Source organism: Macaca thibetana, chromosome 16 (assembly GCF_024542745.1).
Source record: "Macaca thibetana thibetana isolate TM-01 chromosome 16, ASM2454274v1, whole genome shotgun sequence".
In the NCBI taxonomy this organism is placed as follows: domain Eukaryota; kingdom Metazoa; phylum Chordata; class Mammalia; order Primates; family Cercopithecidae; genus Macaca; species Macaca thibetana.
In genome coordinates, this window is record NC_065593.1 from 12,256,510 (window position 1) to 12,274,761 (window position 18,252).

The 18,252-nt window shown below is 44.1% G+C and overlaps 1 protein-coding gene and 1 long non-coding RNA gene across 2 annotated transcripts in view; one reads left to right on the plus strand and one right to left on the minus strand.

Annotated features, from left to right (window-relative positions):
* The window catches only part of NTN1 (netrin 1), a 225,626-nt gene that overhangs the window by 133,232 nt on the left and 74,142 nt on the right, over positions 1-18,252 (minus strand). The gene's annotated exons all lie outside the window — the stretch shown is intronic.
* The window catches only part of LOC126939847 (uncharacterized), a 234,254-nt gene continuing 217,919 nt past the window's right edge, over positions 1,918-18,252 (plus strand). Inside the window, exon 1 of the long non-coding RNA XR_007720469.1 lies at positions 1,918-2,010. This is a non-coding gene — a long non-coding RNA (uncharacterized LOC126939847). The remainder of the gene's footprint in view (positions 2,011-18,252) is intronic.

Below are 18,252 nucleotides of genomic sequence, written 5' to 3' on the forward strand. Positions count from 1 at the left end.
CAACAGGGGGAGACTCCGTCTCAAAAAAAAAAAAAAAAAGAAAAATGTTGAAGAGAAAGATACAACTATCCTGTGAAGGAGAATATTGTAATTTCCTGGACAGTGGGCAGATAAGACAAAGTGTTCTAACAATGCTGAGGACAGAGACGACCACCAGCCAGCCTTGGGACACCTTTCTGAAGGAGTGGCACCAGAGCCTTGAAGGATGAACGGGCAGGATTTGGAGATGGACCTGAGGATGCCTTCTACACCACCCCAGATCTGCTTTCCTGGCATTCTGGACCAGTCTCACTTGCTATGTCTACTGAATAATGTTTTCAGTTCTCGAATCTTAATATAAACCGTAAATGAGTTGAACACTCTCTTTCAGGATATAATGACCTGTACCATGGGGTGGCTGTGGATTACATGATGAGCATCCAAAGGCTGGAAAGCAGAAAACCCTCCCCAAACTTCCTCACAGTAGCCTCTGCATGTGACTCCGGCTCTGCCGATCAGACTTCGACGTGAAGCAGTAGGGAGAGGGCCGGTGTATGAGGCATCCTTTCCTGGGGTGGACTGTGCCAGGGTCATGGTTCTGTGACTGGCTACATGATAACAGCCCCACCACCTGGTTCTGTGACTTCCTGATTGAAGCAGCCCTTGGTGATCTGTTCAGGGAGTGGGTTGGGGAGTTGGTTCCTGAAAGCTCAGCCTAGAGTCTTTTCTTCAGCCTTCCCAACAATTCCGAGAGTTAGCCCAATTCGCATGAATCCCTTTCTCCTTGAATCAGTGGATTCAGTCATTTGTAGAACCCTAACTTACACAAGTTCACTGAATGTTTCTTTGTGCCAAGCCTATAATCCTTGATTACATTCTTTTTACTCATGAGCCCACACAGTCCCTGAGCTAAGCAAGATTTCTTACCACTGTGATCAAACTATGTTTGATGAATGAGGGAGCCAGTGAATAGATGGGTTTCAAGCATTTATGACATACAGCAGAAAGAAAATTTAGGAAATGCTATCCAAAAACGTATCAGGCCAGGGTTTGGCAAACTTTTTTCTGCAAAGGACCAGAGAGTAAATATTTTGGGCTTTTGGGGCCATGCAGTTTTTGTTACAATGACTCAACACCGCCACTGCAGTGTGAAAGCAGCCATGACAGTACTTAAACAAATGGGTGTGGCTGTGTGACAATAAAACTTTATTTACAAAAGTAGGTGGCCAGCCAGATTTTGCCCATGGACCATAGTTTGCTGACCACCACCCACTGTAGGCTAAAAATACAATAAAACAATTACCAGAATGACCCCAGCCTGTGGAGAAGTTCAAAGAAGTCAGCCACAACCTGGGCTTCTATATCCTATTTCCAGCTGAATGAGCCAGGGGTCTAACTCAGTGGTTCCACGTTCACACAGGGTTTCTCCCGCACCCCCAGACTTTTTTTCTTTCTTACAGTGTATAATCTGGAAACAGTCATAACTGGGGAGTAAGTGCCCACAAGTCTTTCACATTTTTTTGCAACAGCATAAATCACATTTTATCTGAGCATCTAAGATTCCTTTCTCTCAACTGACTGAGGTGCACAGAATTTCCATTTCAGTCTTTAATTAAAATACAATTAAAACACAAAATGCATATGGAAGTTAAATTGGTACGGACGTTAGTGTTGGGATTACAAAATGTCTCGAAACAGTTTCACATATGGTAATAATAGCTAGACAAATTTGGCACTTAAAGGATAACTTCTGCCTCAGAATCAGAGAGTTGGAGAGTGTCACAAATACAAATGTACTACAGTTTTACCTAATACCCCAAGTGTAAATAAGTATGCTGCTGGGGTCACATGGGGCCTTGACCCAAATTCCACCTCCCTTCTTTTTTTTTTTTTTTTTTTTTTTTTTGAGACAGAGTCTTGCTCTGTCGCCCAGGCTGGAGTGCAGTGGCGCGATCTCGGTTCACTGCAAGCTCCACCTCCTGGGTTCACGCCATTCTCCTGCCTCAGCCTCCCGAGTAGCTGGGACTACAGGTGCCCACCACCACGCCCGGCTAATGTTTTGTATTTTTTAGTAGAGACGGGGTTTCACCATGTTAGCCAGGACCCCTTCTTTTATCCAGATGAGGGACCATGAGTACGTTATCTTTCTGCTGCTCGGCTTCCTCAGCTTTAAATGCGATCAGTATGTGGTTGGTGTGACAAAGGAAATAACCTAAGTTAGCATGGGGTATGGATCCCAGTAAGTGCAAAATAAAGGATCTCTGCTGTGGTGATGATGATGATGATAGTGGTGACGATGAAGATACAACAAAAGGTTTTGAAATGTCATTTTGGGGCCGGACGCAGTGGCTCATACATGTAATCCCAGGATTTTGGAAGGCCGAGGCAGGCGGAGTTTGAGACCAGCCTGGCCAATATGGTGAAATCCCGTCTCTACTAAAAATACAAAAACTAGCCGGGCGTGGTCGTGGGCACCTGTACTCCCAGCTACTTGGGAGGCTGAGGCAGAAGAATTGCTTGAACCCAGGAGGCGGAGGTTGCAGTGAGCCGAGAGTGCACCACTGTACTCCAGCCTAGGCGACAGAGCGAGACTGTGTCTCAAAAAAAAAAATAAATAAGAAAGAAAGAACTGCCATTTTGCCAGACGGCGAATCAGTGGTCAGAACCAAAACTACACATAGGATATTCCACTCCGTGTGCTAACTCCGAGGCAGGCCTACAACTTCACAGTTCAACCATCTTTGGGTGATAATAACTCACACAAAAATTCTGCCCCCAAGATACAAAACACAACCAGATTCGCCATGGCACAAATCCTGAGTGCCAAGAGTCAGGCATGACTGCTCCATCTCACCTGCAAGGCAGGTGAGGTAGTGGGCTGGAAGTCCTTCTCTGCAATTAACCACCTGTGTGATCACAGACAAGTCACTTCCCATCTCTGGACCAGGAAGTGTAGTTTATTTAGCACTTCTCCAGCTTTGATGTGCAGATTCTGATTCAGCAGGTCTGGGATGGGGCCCAGGAGTTTGCATCACTAATAAGTTCCCAGGCGATGTTGATGCTGCTGGTTGGTGGCCACGCTTTGGGAGTAGCTGGTCCAGATGGTCTCTTGGTTTCCCCACTCCCCATCCCCACCCAAGACTGGCATTTCTTTTTTTTCAATCAGAATACCAGGGTGTGTCTGCTCACCATTCATTTCCTCTTCCTTCCCTTCAACCCGCCTCCCTCTGTCTTTACGCTGCCTACTTATGCAGCTCACCTGCACATTTGGGGGGATTTAGGGGAGGGGAGGATTCCCACAGTTCCTAAAGAACCATTGACAAATTGGCTGTACTCTATCAACTGCATGAGGTCAAGGAGGAGAGAAAGAGAGACAGAGAGACAGAGACAGACAGAGAAAGAGAGAGAGAGAGAGAGAAAAAAAAAAAAAAAAAAACAGATCTCAAGGAACCAAACATCTTTTAGAAGCAAATCCTGTTTCTCAGCTAGGCGCCCTCACTCCCACCCCTCTCCCCACAGGAGCCGGGGATAATATCATGAACACTGAAGAACTCCCACGTTTTGATAGATTTATAACAAAGCCGTCTCCGCAGGAAAAATGACTCTGGATTAATGCCTCCTCCATCCACCTGCCAGCTGGGAGCATTCTTTTCTCAGCTCCCAAGTGTTCCTAAGCCTTTTAAGGCCACCACGCACACACACACCAGGCTCCAGATACCTTCAGAAAAGGCCCGGAGAGGCGACAGGCCACCTAACGAAGAAGCCTGGGGTGGGGCAATGTGAAAGGAAGAAAAGCTGGACTTCCTAGGACTGGGCAGACAGAGCAGACCAAGCTGACCCAAGGGGGCTGGCCCGGGAAGTCCAGCCCAGGTGTGATGTCTTCCTAGGGGGTGCTTCCTAAAGCCCAGGTGTCAGAGGGCAGCTTCTCTGGGAATGTCCCTGCTGGGAAGGGGGCTAACGCCACGTCTTTTCATTCTGAAGTGGATGCTCAAAACAAAACACCGGTCCTTGGACTGCCGGGTCTCTCACGGCCCCACATGGCCAGCAGCCTGCTCCCACAGCGAGACCCAGCCACGGGTCACCCCACCCCTGCCCCACTCAGAGGCACTTGCCATCACAGGGGCCTCGGCCTGGCACAGGAACACCTCGTAAGTGTTGAGGAATCTGGCTCTGACTCTGAAATGTCCTATGAGCAGCAGGCCCCTGGCTGTCAGGTCAGGACTGTGGCCAACCTCACACTCCCTAGAATAAAGCCCACGTGGGAAATCCTGCCCTTTCGTGGGCCAAATCGCCTCGCCTAAAGTCTCCCTGTCTCCAGAACCTGACGGGAATGCTGTGCAAGTTCAGAAAAAGGCCAGACCAGGGTGTCGTGGTGTTGGACATTTGGCTTTGACGCGCCAGCAAGAGAGAGCGGTTTCATGCCAGCTGGACCAAGCACCCTCAAATGTGTCGGGCCTGCAGGTCAGCCTTGTGCCCAACAAGGCTGACCCTATTGCCACCTCCAAGGTCACGCTGGGTCCTTTCCACGTTTTCCAGACCCCTCTGCTCTGCCCTCACAGCTCCCCTGCTGGGCTCCTTCCTAGGTCCCGAAGCACAGGAAGCTTTGTAATGCCCATTGCTTCTGCTCGTGTGTCTTTGTCTGTGTGTATGTTGTGTTATTACTCGGAACCGTCTGTTGCAATCACCTATCGTTGTATTACGGTAAAATGCAAAAGAAATTTACCACCTTAACCATTTTTAGGTATACAGTTCTATGGTGTTAAGTACATTCACATTGTTGCACAATCATCACCACCTCCATCTCCAGAATGTTTCCACCTTCCCAAATTGAAACTCTGTACCCATTAAACACTAACTCTTCATTTCCGCTCCCCTGATGTTGGGCAATCACCATTCTGCTTTCTGTCTGTATGAACTTGACTACTCTAGGTGTGTCCTATAAGTGGAATCATACAGTACTTGTCTTTTTTTTTTTTGAGATGGAGTCTCTCTCTGTTGCCCAGGCTGGAGTACCGTGGCACCATCTTGGCTCACTGCAACCTCCGCCTCCTGGGTTCAAGCAATTCTCGTGCCTCAGCCTCTCGAGTCTCTGGGATTACAGGCGTCCACCACCACACCTGGCTAATTTTTTGCATTTTTTAGCAGAGACAAGTTTCGCCAAGTTGGTCAGGCTGGTCTTGAACTCCTGACCTCAGGTGATCCACCCACCTCAACCTCCCAAAGTGCTGGGATTACAGGCTTGAGCCACAGCACCCAGCCTGGTACTTGTTCTTTTGTGTCTAGCTTTTTTCACCAGGTTCATCCAAGTTGTAGCATGTGTGAGAATTTGCTACCTTTTTAAGGCTGAATAATATCCCATTGTATGTTGTATTAGTCCATTCTCAGGCTGCTAATAAAGACATACCCAAGACTGGGTAATTTATAAAGGAAAGAGGCTTAATTGACTCACAGTTCAGCATGGCTGGCGAGGCCTCAGGAAACTTACAATCATGGCAGAAGGGGAAGCAAACATGTCCTTCTTCACATGGCAGCAGCAAGGAGAAGTATAGGCCGAAGAGGGGAAAAGCCCCTTATTTTAAACCATCGGATCTCATGAGAACGTACTCACTATCATGAGAACAGCATGGAGGTAACCTCCCCCATGATTCGGTTACCTCCCACTGGGTCCCTCCCACCACACCATGGGGATTATGGGAACTACAATTCAAGTCAAAACTTAGGTGGGAACACAGCCAAACCATATCACATGTATAAACCACACTGAGTTTGTTCATTCATCAATCCATGGACATTTAGGTTGCTTCCAACTCTCAGCTCCTGTGAATCATGCTGCTATGAACATGGGTGGTACAAATATCTGTTCCAGTCCCTGCTTTCAATTCTTCTGAGTATATACCCTGTCAATCACTTTTTAGCTTTTTTTTGATATATAAAATTGATTAGAAAATTGCTCACAAAGCATACTGCTCATGGAATTTTCACAAACTGAACATATTCATGTGAATCAGCCTCAGGCCAAGAACCAGAACATTATCGCCCACACACTCACCATCAGAAGCCACCTCATGCCACCTCCTCCACAGTCATTACCCTCCATCCAGCCAGGGTAGCCAATATTGTGACTACCAACAGCATACACTAGCTTTGCCTGGTTTTGCACTCGACATAAATGGAATCATAGAGTATGCATCAGGATTCTTTTACTCAACATTATGTTTCTGAGTTCTGGCCACTTGTTGCATATAGTTATAGGCTATTCATACGTATTCCTGTGTAGCATTCCACTGTATGATATATCACAAGCTATTTTTCTATTCTACTGTTGATGAGCATTCATGGATAGTGTCCAGTTTGGGGCTATTACAGGAGTGTTACAATGAACACATGTCTCTTGGTAAGCATATGGGCACATTTCCAATGGGTATATACCCAGGAGTGGAATTGCTGCGTTATAAGATGGGCACATGTCAGCTTTAGTGGACGCCGCTGATATGGTTTGGCTGTGTCTGCACTCAAATCTCATCTTGAATTGTCGTTCCCATAATCCCATGTGTTGTGGGAAGGACCAGGTAGAGATAATTGAATCATGGGGGCAGTTTCCCCCATCCTGTTCTTGTGATAGTGAGTTAGTCCTCACGAGATCTGATGGTTTTATAAGGGGTTCCCCTTCACTGGGCACTCATTCTTCTCCTTCCTGCTGCCACGTGAAGAAGGACATGTTTGCTCCCCCTTCTGCCATGATTGTAAGTTTCCTGAGGCCTCCCTGGCCATGCTGAACTGAGTCAATTAAGCCTCTTTCTTTTATAAATTACCCAGTCTTGGGTATTTATTAGCAATGTGAGAATGGACTAATACAGCCACAGAACTCTTTTTTATTGAAATGTTTATACTCCTGCCAGCAGAATATTTTATCAACACCTGATATTCTTCGTCTTTTCCCATTTTAGGCACTCTGATAGTGCCTTGTGGCTCTAATTTGCGTTTTCCTGATGATTAACAAAGTGGAGCACTGGATCATGTTTATTATTTTCTCTTATGTTTTATTTTGTTGACATAGTCTCTCTCTCTCTCTGTTGCCCAGGCTGGCGTGCAGTGATGGGTGCAAATATAGCTCACTGCAGCTTCCAACTCCTGGGTTCAAGCAATCTTCCTGCCTCAGCCTCCCAGCAGCTGGGACTACAGGCACCACCTGGCCAAATTTCTTATTTTTTGTAGAGATGGGGTCTCCCTATATCAGCCAGGCTGCTCTCAAACTCCTGGCCTCAAGCAATCCTACTGCCTCAGCCTCCCAAAGTGCTGGTGTGAGCCACCACACTGGGCCACCTCTTATGTTTTAGGTGCAGTTCACAATCCCCCAATAAGAAGGCAAGGCAGAGATTAGGAAGTAATTCTGGCTTGTGCTGTGTTGTATAAGACAAGGCTAAAATCCCCACTCACCTGACCAGGTTGCTGTCATGGGCCCTGGGCTGGATTAGTCTCAGGTGGTCTGCTTCTCAGTCACTGTGTTTGCTCATAACAGGGTCCCAAGGACCAGGACTTCTGCCAAGAGTGCCAGACGTCACAAGGTTGGCAGTGGCGGATACAAAAAGCCAACAATGCTATAAATAAAAGTGTGCAATTCTTCAGAATAACAGTTTCTCTTTGGGACACACATCTCAAACAACAAGGGGAATTCCACAGTCAGTAGAGGAACAAAGAGTAACCCACGTCTGGTCTTGTTTAAGAGTCTCACGAATCAACTCCCCGAACCAGACTGGATCCTTTGGTCCACCCAAATCCAATTTGATTCAATCCAGCAAAAATGTATTGAGGCCCTACTGTATGACAAGCATTGAGTTAGACAATCTCAGGGTCACAGACGTGGAAGACGGTTCTAGCCCTCTGAAAGCTGACAGTCTACATGAACATAACTATGAGATGAAACGTGATAAACACCACAAGTAAGGTATTAACATAACCCAGGCAGAACATAAAAAATTTAATAAAGAGAAAACGTTGGGTTATAGAGAATCAAGGCAACTTCATGGAGAAAGAGGAGTTTAAGATACTCTGAACTACCAGCAGGAGATCTCAGCAGTGGGGAACTGGCAGGAAAGGCCCTCCAGAAAGGAAGGAACAGAATGAACTAAAACAAAGAGGTCAAGAAAGTGAAGATTGGCTGGAGAAAGTTTCAGTTTGGCAGCAGAATGACAAGCGCAAACCCCATGAAGAAAGATACTAACTGACAGGATGACATAAAAACTAACCATTAAAACAACAACAACAACAAACTCTATAAACAGAAATAAAAGGCAAACATCACATTGGAGAAAATGATTTGCATCCAAAGGAAGACAAAGGAGATTGTTTACATGAATTCTAGCAATCCTCAAAATGATGAGGTAGTGCCATACACATGACATAGTCCTTACTGACCAGATAAGATATACATGACAGGCCGGGCGCAGTGGCTCATGCCTGGAATCCCAGCACTTTGGGAGGCCAAGGCGGGCCGATCACGAGGTGAAGTGATCAAGACCATCCTGCCCAACAACATGGTGAAACCCTGTCTCTACTAAAAAAAAGACAAAATTTGGCTGGGCATGGTGGCACACGCTTGTAGTCCCAGCTACTCAGAAGGCTGAGGAAGGAGAATCACTTGAACCCAGGAGGCGGAGCTTGGAGTGAGCCGAGATCGTGCCACTGCACTCCAACCTGGGCAATAGAGCAAGACCCCGTCTCAAAAAAAAAAAAGAAAAAAAGAAAGATATGCATTACATATTGCTGAGCAGGAAAAGCAGGTTACCAAATAACAGAGAGTAAAATGCATGCAAAATTATATAAAATTATGCATATATATACACACACACACACACACACACACAGAGCATATATAAGACGTCAAGCAAGATGTTTTGAAGATCTTCCATCAAAATGTTAATGACACTGGGGGTGGTGGCTCATGTCTGTAATCCTAGCACTTTGAGAGGCCAAAGTGAGAGGATCACTTGAGTTCAGAAGTTCAAGACCAGCCTGGGCAACACAGTGAGACCTTGTCTCTATTTAAAAATAAAATAAAATAAAAACACTTTAAAATGCTAATTATCATCGTTCCTAGGTGGAAAGGATTACTCAGTACATTTTTCTTCTATATATTTTTTCACATTGTTTATTTAAAATAATGTATATTATTTTAAATTCAGAAAAAGGTAATTTAATTTTTTGAAATAACATGTGCAGCAATTATTTTGCCTATTACATAAGCGAAGATTTTTTCATAAGAAAGAGTTCAAGATATTCTCGTAATATTTCTGGTAGAAACATAAATGCTTTAAAATCTTTTTGGAGAACAAATTTAAATTTAAAATATGCTTATCTTTTGAACAGACATTTTACCTCCAGGAATTTATTATGAGAAAATTATAAAACTATACAAATATGTATCTATGATGTTCATTGTAGAATTTTTTAGGTAGCGAGGAAGGAAGGAAAGTAGGTAGGTAGGTAGATAGGTAGGTAGGAAGGAAGAGAGGGAAGGAAGGAAGGAAAAAAATGGAAATAACTGAAGGTCTTGGTCAAATAAATTACACTCATAAAGTAAGAGACAATGGGACTTTTTTTTTTTTTTTTTAGATGGAATTTTGTTCTTGTTGCTCAGGCTGGAGTGCAATGGCGCGAACTCGGCTCGCTGCAACCTCCACCTCCCGGGTTCAAGCAATTCTCCTGCCTCAGCCTCCCAAGTAGCTGGGATTACAGGCATGAACCATCACATCCAGCTAATTTTTTGTATTTGGTAGAGACAGGGTTTCACCATGTTGTTCAGGCTGGTCTCGAACTCCTGACCTCAGGTGATCCATCTGCCTCGGCTTCCCAAAGTGCTGGGATTACAGGCATGCGCCACTGCGCCCGGCCAATGAGACTATTAAAATAATGTTATAGAGCAGTTAACAACACGGACAAAGTGTTTCTCATATAGCAAATAAAAAGCCCAGGTTACAAAACAATATGCAAAGCATACTTCCATTTCATTTAAAAAATTTGGCCGGGTGCAGTGGTTCATGCCTGTAATCTCAGCACTTTGGGAGGCCGAGGCGGGTGGATCACCAGGTCAGGAGATCGAGACCATCCTGGCTAACATGGTGAAACCCCCTCTCTATTAAAAATACAAAAAATTAGCCAGACGTGGTGGCATGTGCCTGTAGTCCCAGCTACTCGGGAGGTTGAGGCAGGAGAATTGCCTGAACCCAGGAGGCGGAGGTTGCAGTGAGCTGAGATCGCACCACTGCACTCCAGCCTCGGTGACAGAGTGAGACTCTATCCAAAAAAAAAAATTCAAGTATAAAGGAAAACAAAAATGGAAATATACCAGAAGAATATATGCTCAATGTTACTAGTGTGTTCCCTAGAAGGAAAGATTTAAGGTTATTATTTTTCTATTTTTCTATATTTTCTTAAATTTCTAAAATTAATATGCATTGTTTTTGGAGTCAGAAAGAAAATAAGTACTAGAAGTTAAAAACAAAAGCTGTCCTGGCCAATGGAAAAGTGAGAGAAAAATCGCTTATCTCCCTAAAAACCATAATCTCCCCCACAACTTACATTCCCACCAGCATCTCACTAACCTCTCTCTTCTCCACACCCCAGCTACTGGGGGTGCTTGTTTTCTTCATATGCAGGTGTGGCTAGAAACACCCAGCATCCACCCACAGGCTGCCCCAGTCCAGATCATATTTGGCCCTGGCTGTGTCTGACACCACAGGAACCTCACAGATGAGGTTCTCACCAGTGCCATGGTTTCAGCAGTCTCTGTTTCCACCTGCAACATCAGACAGGCCAGATATGCTGCGATGACCCTTCCCAGCCATCCTGCAAGACCTGCTCCACAGGCTCCTTAAGGCATTCACCTGCCCCCTCTTACCTCCCAGGGCCTGCAGTTGAGCTCACTGTGAACAGTGATCTCCCGACTGCACAGGTGCCTCCCAGGACATCTGGCTGCAGGCCTTGCTGGAGACCCTGCCCTGCCAGGTAAGGCCAGTAAGCCTGTATGGGACGCTGATAATGAAACTGCGAATAAATAGGTAACAAATACGGCGCATCAGGGTCACACGAACGGGTGGCATCAACCTTATGTCTGGGAACGGGCATGGGAGGCATCATTTATCCAGCAAACTTGGAAGTAAACGATGCCAGGTGACAATAAAGAATTGAGCAAAACGTCCACTCTACAGTCACGATAACGGTAGGAAGTCCTTGACTAAAACCCATTCACGCTACTCAACAGAATCATCTGATCCTCATTCAGAACCTATTTATTCTTAGTTTACATTCAGTTTTGAATATTTCTCTTTCTTGGGAGAGGTCAGAGTAAGTCAATCAGGAGCAGAAAATTTGCAAAAGAGAACAAAGACTTACATTTACATGGATGTTCACTGCAGCTGGAACATCTGGAGAAACCTAGGTACACAGGGGACTGTTTCAATAAATTATGTTACATGCATTCAGTGGCATACTAGGGAATCCACTGATTTAGAAAGATTGCTACAATATATTAAGCGATAAAAGCACTTAATTGCACGAATAGTGCGCTTTCTATTTGTGTTCTGGTACAGGACAGATGTGAATATATATCTTCATGTTTTTTGTTGTTTGTTTGGATTTTTTTTGTTGTTGTTGTTTGTTTGTTTGTTTGTTTGTTTTGAGACAGAGTCTCACTCTGTCACCCAGACTGGAGTGCAGTGGTGTGATCTTGGCTCACTGCAACCTCTACCTCCTAGGTTCAAGTGATTTTCCTGCCTCAGCCTCCTAAGTAGCTGGGATTACAGGCACACGCCAACACACCCGGCTAATTTTTTTGTATTTTTAGTAGAGATGACGTTTCACCACGTTGGTCAGGCTGATCTTGAACTCCCGACCTCGTGATTTGCCCACCTCAGCCTCCCAAAGTGCTGGGATTATAGGCTTGAGCCACCGCACCAGGCATATTTCCATATTTTTTAACATAAATAGAAGCACACTGCATTTAATAGGTCTGGAAGGGTACAAAATGTTACATTTTCCAGGGTGAACAAGCGTTGACATAGGAGGGAAACATATCTTACAGCAGTGTTTGAATTTCTGACTTTTGACTTCTTATTTTTGTACTATTTGAAATGTTTTCCACGTCTACAAATTATGGCCTCAATTAAAACAATGGTTTATTAAAAGAAAAAGGAGAAAAATAACAGAAATAATCGATAATAGACAGCTTGGGAGCAAGAGAAGAGAAACAAGGAAAGTCTCAGTGCATCAGTAGTGCAAAAGAGAGAGGATGAGTGAGAAAAATAAAACTTGGAACCTGCAAGCAAAACAGATTAATAAGCTCCACTGATTGCTGATGGTACGACTGTATGACAGAATGTTTTTCAATTACGTATTACCAATGACTCTGAAACATCAAAATAAGATTCAGTTGCATTTAACATTCCTTAAGCAGAGAAATTTGAAACACTAAAGACATTCCCATTTAAGTCAGAATTAAAACAAAGACGCCTGCTATTATCATCCCTACTATTTAGAATTGTTCTCAATGGTGTAGCCAGTGCAAGAAGACAAGAAAAGAGAATGAATGGCAGAAAAGAAAAAGGCATAATTATTGTTATTAAAGATGCTATGATGGGCCGGGCATGGTGGTTCATGCCTGTAATCCCAGCACTTTGGGAAGTCGAGGCGGGTGGACCACAAGGTCAGGAGATGGAGACCATCCTGGCTAACCCAGTGAAACCCTGTCTCTACTAAAAATACAAAAAAATTAGCCAGGTGTGGTGGTGGGCACCTGTAGTCCCAGCTACTCAGGAGGCTGAGGCAGGAGAATGGTGTGAACCTGGGAGGCAGAGCTTGCAGTGAGCCGAGATTGCACCACTGCACTCCTGCCTGGGCGACAGAGTAAGACTCCATCTCAGAAAAAAAAAAAAAAAAGATGCTATGATGATCTATTCATAAAACCCAGGAAGACAGCCCCTATTCAGCGACTAGGCCAGTCACTGAATAAATACATAAAAGCCAGGTTCTTTCATATATAACAATAGCAAACCATTGGAAAATATACTGGAAAATGACACCATTCACCATGCTACAAACAATTCAAAATGCCCATGTATAAACTTAAGAAACATTCAGGGACCTAGATAAGGAAATCATGTGGATACCTAATGGACATATCGAAGTTTCATATGAGAAGATTCAATATTTTAAAGATTTGGCTGGATGCAGTGGCTCACACCTGTAATTTCAGCATTTTGGGAGGCCGAGGTGGGCGGATCACCTGAGGTCAGGTGTTCAAGACCAGCCTGGCCAACATGGTGAAACCCCGTCTCTACTAAAAAATACAAAAATCAGGCGTGGTGACACACGCCTGTAATCCTAGCTACTCAGGAGACTGAGGCAGGAGAATAGCTTGAACCCGGGAGGCAGAGGTTGAAGTGAGCCGAGATCATGCCATTGCACTCCAGAGTGAGACTCCATCTCAAAAAAAAAAAAATTATAAAGATTCTCATTCCCTCCACATTCACCTATAAAGTTAATGCCATTTTAATCAGAAACACAGAGGAATTATTTTTTAAGGTGATCAAATCAGTCTAAAGTTCATTTGGAAACAAAATGCAAAAGACCAGCCAAGGAATTTTGTAATCATGGGATTCATGCCCTAAAATAATTAAAATATTAAAACAGTGTGGCACTGGCAAAAGAACACAGATGTGTATCATTGGACAGAAAGAACTCCAGAAACAGACCAAAGAAAATGAACAAACAGACCAATGAGAATTAATACATGGCAAAGAAGCATTTCGGATGGGTTAGGGGAAGGGTAACACTGACAAAGTGTAAGGCTGGATTCTTTACCTTACATTAGCTATCAGATCATTTTAGGAATGGATTCAAGATTTAAGTATAAAATATTAAGCTATGAAAGTGCTAGAATAAACTAAAAAGTAAATGAATACCTTATAACCTCTTACAGAAATGACACCAAAGGCAGAAGTTAAAAATAAAATACTTTTATAAAACTAAAAAGCATTTTTCCACATGAACAAGCACCAGAAGCAAAACTGAGAGGCAGGAGACAAACTTGGGAAAACTGTTTGCAATTGAAATAACAAATAATTTACATCCTCAATATTCAAAGAATGCTCACAAATGAGTAACAAAATATTCATCCCTCAATGGAAAAAATACACAAAGGTCCTGAATAAGCAATTTCCCAAAAAGGGAACACAAGTGGCTAACAGACATATTATTTTAAATGTTCAAAGAAATGCCTACTTTTAAAACGAATATGCTATTTCTTTTCTTTCTTTTTTTTTTTTGAGACAGAGTCTCGCTCTGTTGCACAGGCTGAAGTGCAGTGGCGTGATCTCAGCTCACTGCAACCTCTGCCTCCCAGGTTCAAGCGATTCTCCTGCCTCAGCCTCCTGAGTAGCTGGCATTACAGGCACGCACCACCATACCCTGCTAGTTTTTGTATTTTTAGTAGAGATGGGGTTTCACCATGTTGGCCAGGCCAGTCTCGAACTCCTGACCTCGTGATCCTTCCGCCTCAGCCTTCCAAAGTGCTGGGATTACAGGTGTGAGCCACCGCGCCTGGCTTCAATATGCTATTTCTTACCATTCCATTTAGCAAAGATTTCATAAAGGACAATACACAGCCTCAGTGAGGTTATAGAGAAACTGCCACTCTTTGATGCTGCTGATGAAAATACAAATAAGTAAAACTTATCTGACAAGCAATTTGCCAATACGTATAGAAGACTTAAAGGGTTTCAAAATGTGTATATATACACACATTTTAATATAGCTACATTTAATATGTATATACACATTTATATGTATATATTATATTCACACATATATATACACACACACATACCCCCTGACCCATCAAATGTGGTTCTAAGACTCTATCCTCCAAAAAGAACTAAACAGACACACAAAGGTTTAGCTGCAAGAATGTGCATCACTGTGCTATTGGTAACAGAAAAAAACTGGAAATAACCTTCAGACCCTACAGTGGGAAACCCATCAGAATCTGTGGTACATTCATGTACTAAGATGCCAAGCAGTCATGAAAATTACGTTGCAGCAAGAGAGTCAAGATATCAGTAAGTTTTAAAAAGCAGGTTACAAAATAGTATATGTTTGAATATAAAATCCCGTTTGTAGAAACTGAATGTTTGTATGCATTAAAAGGTAAAACAGAAGTGTATATAACAAAATGGAAATAGTACGTATACTAGAAGTTTCTCTGGACAATGGGATAATGAGTGATTTTTTTTCTTTTAACTTGTCCACATTTTCTTTTTTGAGACAGGGTCTCGCTCTGTCTCCTAGGCTGGAGTGCAGTGCCGTAATCTCATCTCACTGCAACCTCCATCTCCCGAGTTCAAGTGATTCTCCTGTCTCAGCCTCCCAAGTAGCTGGGACTACAGGCGCACGCCACCACACCCAGTTAATTTTTGTATTTTTAGAAGAGACAGGGTTTCACCATGTTGGCCAGGCTGGTGTCAAACTCCTGACCTCAAGTGATCCACCTGCCTCAGCCTCCCAAAGTGCTGGGATTACAGGCGTGAGCCACTGCACCCGGCCAACTTGTCCACATTTTCTAAATGTTTTAAAATTTACACTGCCAGGCACAATGGCTCACTCCTGTAATCCTACACTTTGAGAGGCTGAGGCAGGAGGACCACTTGAGCCCAGGAGTTCAAGATCAGCCTAGGCAACATAGCAAGACACCATCTCTACAAAAAATACGAAAATTAGCCAAGTGTGGAGGCTCTCATCTGTGGTCTCAGCTACTCAGGAGACTGAGGTGGAGGATCACTTGAGTCTGGGAGGTCAAGACTACAGTGAACTGTGATCATGCCACTGCACTCCAGCCTGGGCAACAGAGTGAGACCTTGTCTCAAAAATAAATAAATAAATAAAATTTAGAATAAGAAAAATATTTCTAGTAAGTTATTTGTTACTCAAGCCTAGTCAAGAAAGCTTGAGTAACACCTGTGTACATACTATTATTCACAACAGCAAATAGCTGGAAGCAATCCAAATGTCCATGGATGGATGAATGGATACAGAAAACGTGGCTTATCAGGCCAGACGTGGTGGCTCATGCCTGTAATCCCAACACTTTGGGAGGCTGAGACGGGCAGATCACTTGAGGCCAGGAGTTCAAGACCAACCTGGCCAACATGGCAAAACCCCATCTCTACTAAAAATACAAAACTTGGCTGGGCACGGTGGCTCACGCCTCTAATCTCAGCACTTTGGGAGGCCAAGGCGGGTGGGTCACGAGGTCAGGAGATCCAGACCATCCTGGCTAACATGGTGAAACCCCATCTCTACGAAAAATACAAAAAATTAGCCGGGCGTGGTGGTGGGCGTCTGTAGTCCCAGCTACTTGGAAGGCTGAGGCAGGAGAATGGCGTGAACCCGGGAGACGGAGCTTGCAGCAAACTGAGATCGTGACATTGCACTCCAGCCTGGGCGACAGAGCGAGACTCCGTCTCAAAAAAAAAAAAAAGACAAAAATTAGCCAAACATAGTGGCGCACACCTGTAATCCCAGCTATGGGTGGCTGAGGCATGAGAATCACTTGAACCCAGCAAACAGAGGTTGCAGTGAGCTGACATCGCACCACTGCACTCCAACCTGGGTTATACCTGAGTTATACCTGAGTTATACCCTGTCTCACAAAAAAAAAAAAAAAAAAAAAAAAAAAATTGACCTATCCAGGCTGGGTGCCATGGCTCACACCTGTAATCCCAACACTTTGGGAGGCCAAAGCTGGTGGATCACTGGATGCCAGGAGTTCGAGACCAGCCTGGCCAACACTGTGAAACCCCATCTCTACTAAAAATAAATACAAAAATTAGCCGGGCATGGTGGTTTGCGCCTATAATACCAGCTACTTGGGAGGCTGAGACATGAGAATCGCTTGAATTTGGGAGGTGGAGGTTGCAGATGGAGTAAGACCCTGACTCAAAAAAAAAAAAAAAAAAAAAGAAAGAAAATGTGGCCTATCCATACAATGGAATATTACTCAGTCTTAAAAAGGAAGGAGATTCTGACATATTCACACACATTGGGTGAACCATGGTGACATGATACTAAATGAAATAAGCCAGTTGACAGGTGTGGTGGCTCATGCCTGTAATCCCAGCACTTTGGGAGGCTGAGGCAGGCGGATCACTTGAGGTCAGGCTTGGTTCAAGACCAGCCTGGCCAACATGGTGAAACCCCATCTCTACCAAAAATACAAAAACTAGCCAGGCGTGGTGGCGCATGCCTGTAATCCCAGGTACTCAGGAGGCCGAGGCAGGAGAATCGCTTGAACCCAGGAGGCAGAGGTTGTGGTGAGCTGAAATCACGCTACTGCACTCCAGCCTGGGCAACAGAGGAAGACTCTGTCTCAAAAAAAAAAAAAAAAAAGAAAGAAAAGAAAAGAAATAAGCCAGTGACTGAAGGACAAATACTGTATGATTCCACTCATATAGGTAGCTAGAATACTCAGATTCCTAGAGACAAAGTAGATTAGAGGTTTCCAGAGTCTGCGGCAGGAAGAAGTTGTTTGAGGTGTGTAGAGTTTCCATTTAGGAAGATGAAAAAGTTCCGGAGATGGATGGTGATGATGGTGAATGTACTTCATGCCACTGAACTGTACACATAAAAGCGGTTAAATGGGCCAGGCGTGTTGGTTCACATCCGTAATCCCAGCACTTTGGGAGGCCAAGGCGGGCAGATCACCTGAGGTCAGGAGTTCGAAACCGGCCTGACCAACATGGAGAAACCCCGTCTCTACTAAAAATATAAAATTAGCTGGGCATGGTGGCGCATGCCTGTAATCCCAGCTACTGGGGAGGCTGAGGCAGGGGAATCACTTGAACCTGGGAGGCAGAAGCAGAGGCTGCGGTGAGCCAAGATGGTGCCACTGCACTCCAGCCTGGGCAATAAGAGAGAAACTCCATCTCAAAAAAAAGTGGTTAAACGTAGGATCCAGTTTAACTTTGGTCAGGCACTGTGGCTTGAGCCTGTAGTTCCAGCTACTGGGGAGGCTGAAGCAGAAGGATCCCTTGAACCTAGGAGTTTTGAGGCTACAGTGAGCTGTGATCCTACCACTATGCTCCAGTCTGGGGGAGAAAGCGAGACCCTGTCTCTAAAAAATAAAGAAAAATGGTTTAGATGGTACATTTTATGTTATGTATATTTACCACAATTGAATAATAATAAAAAGTTTGACACATAACATGTTTCAATTTTTAAAGT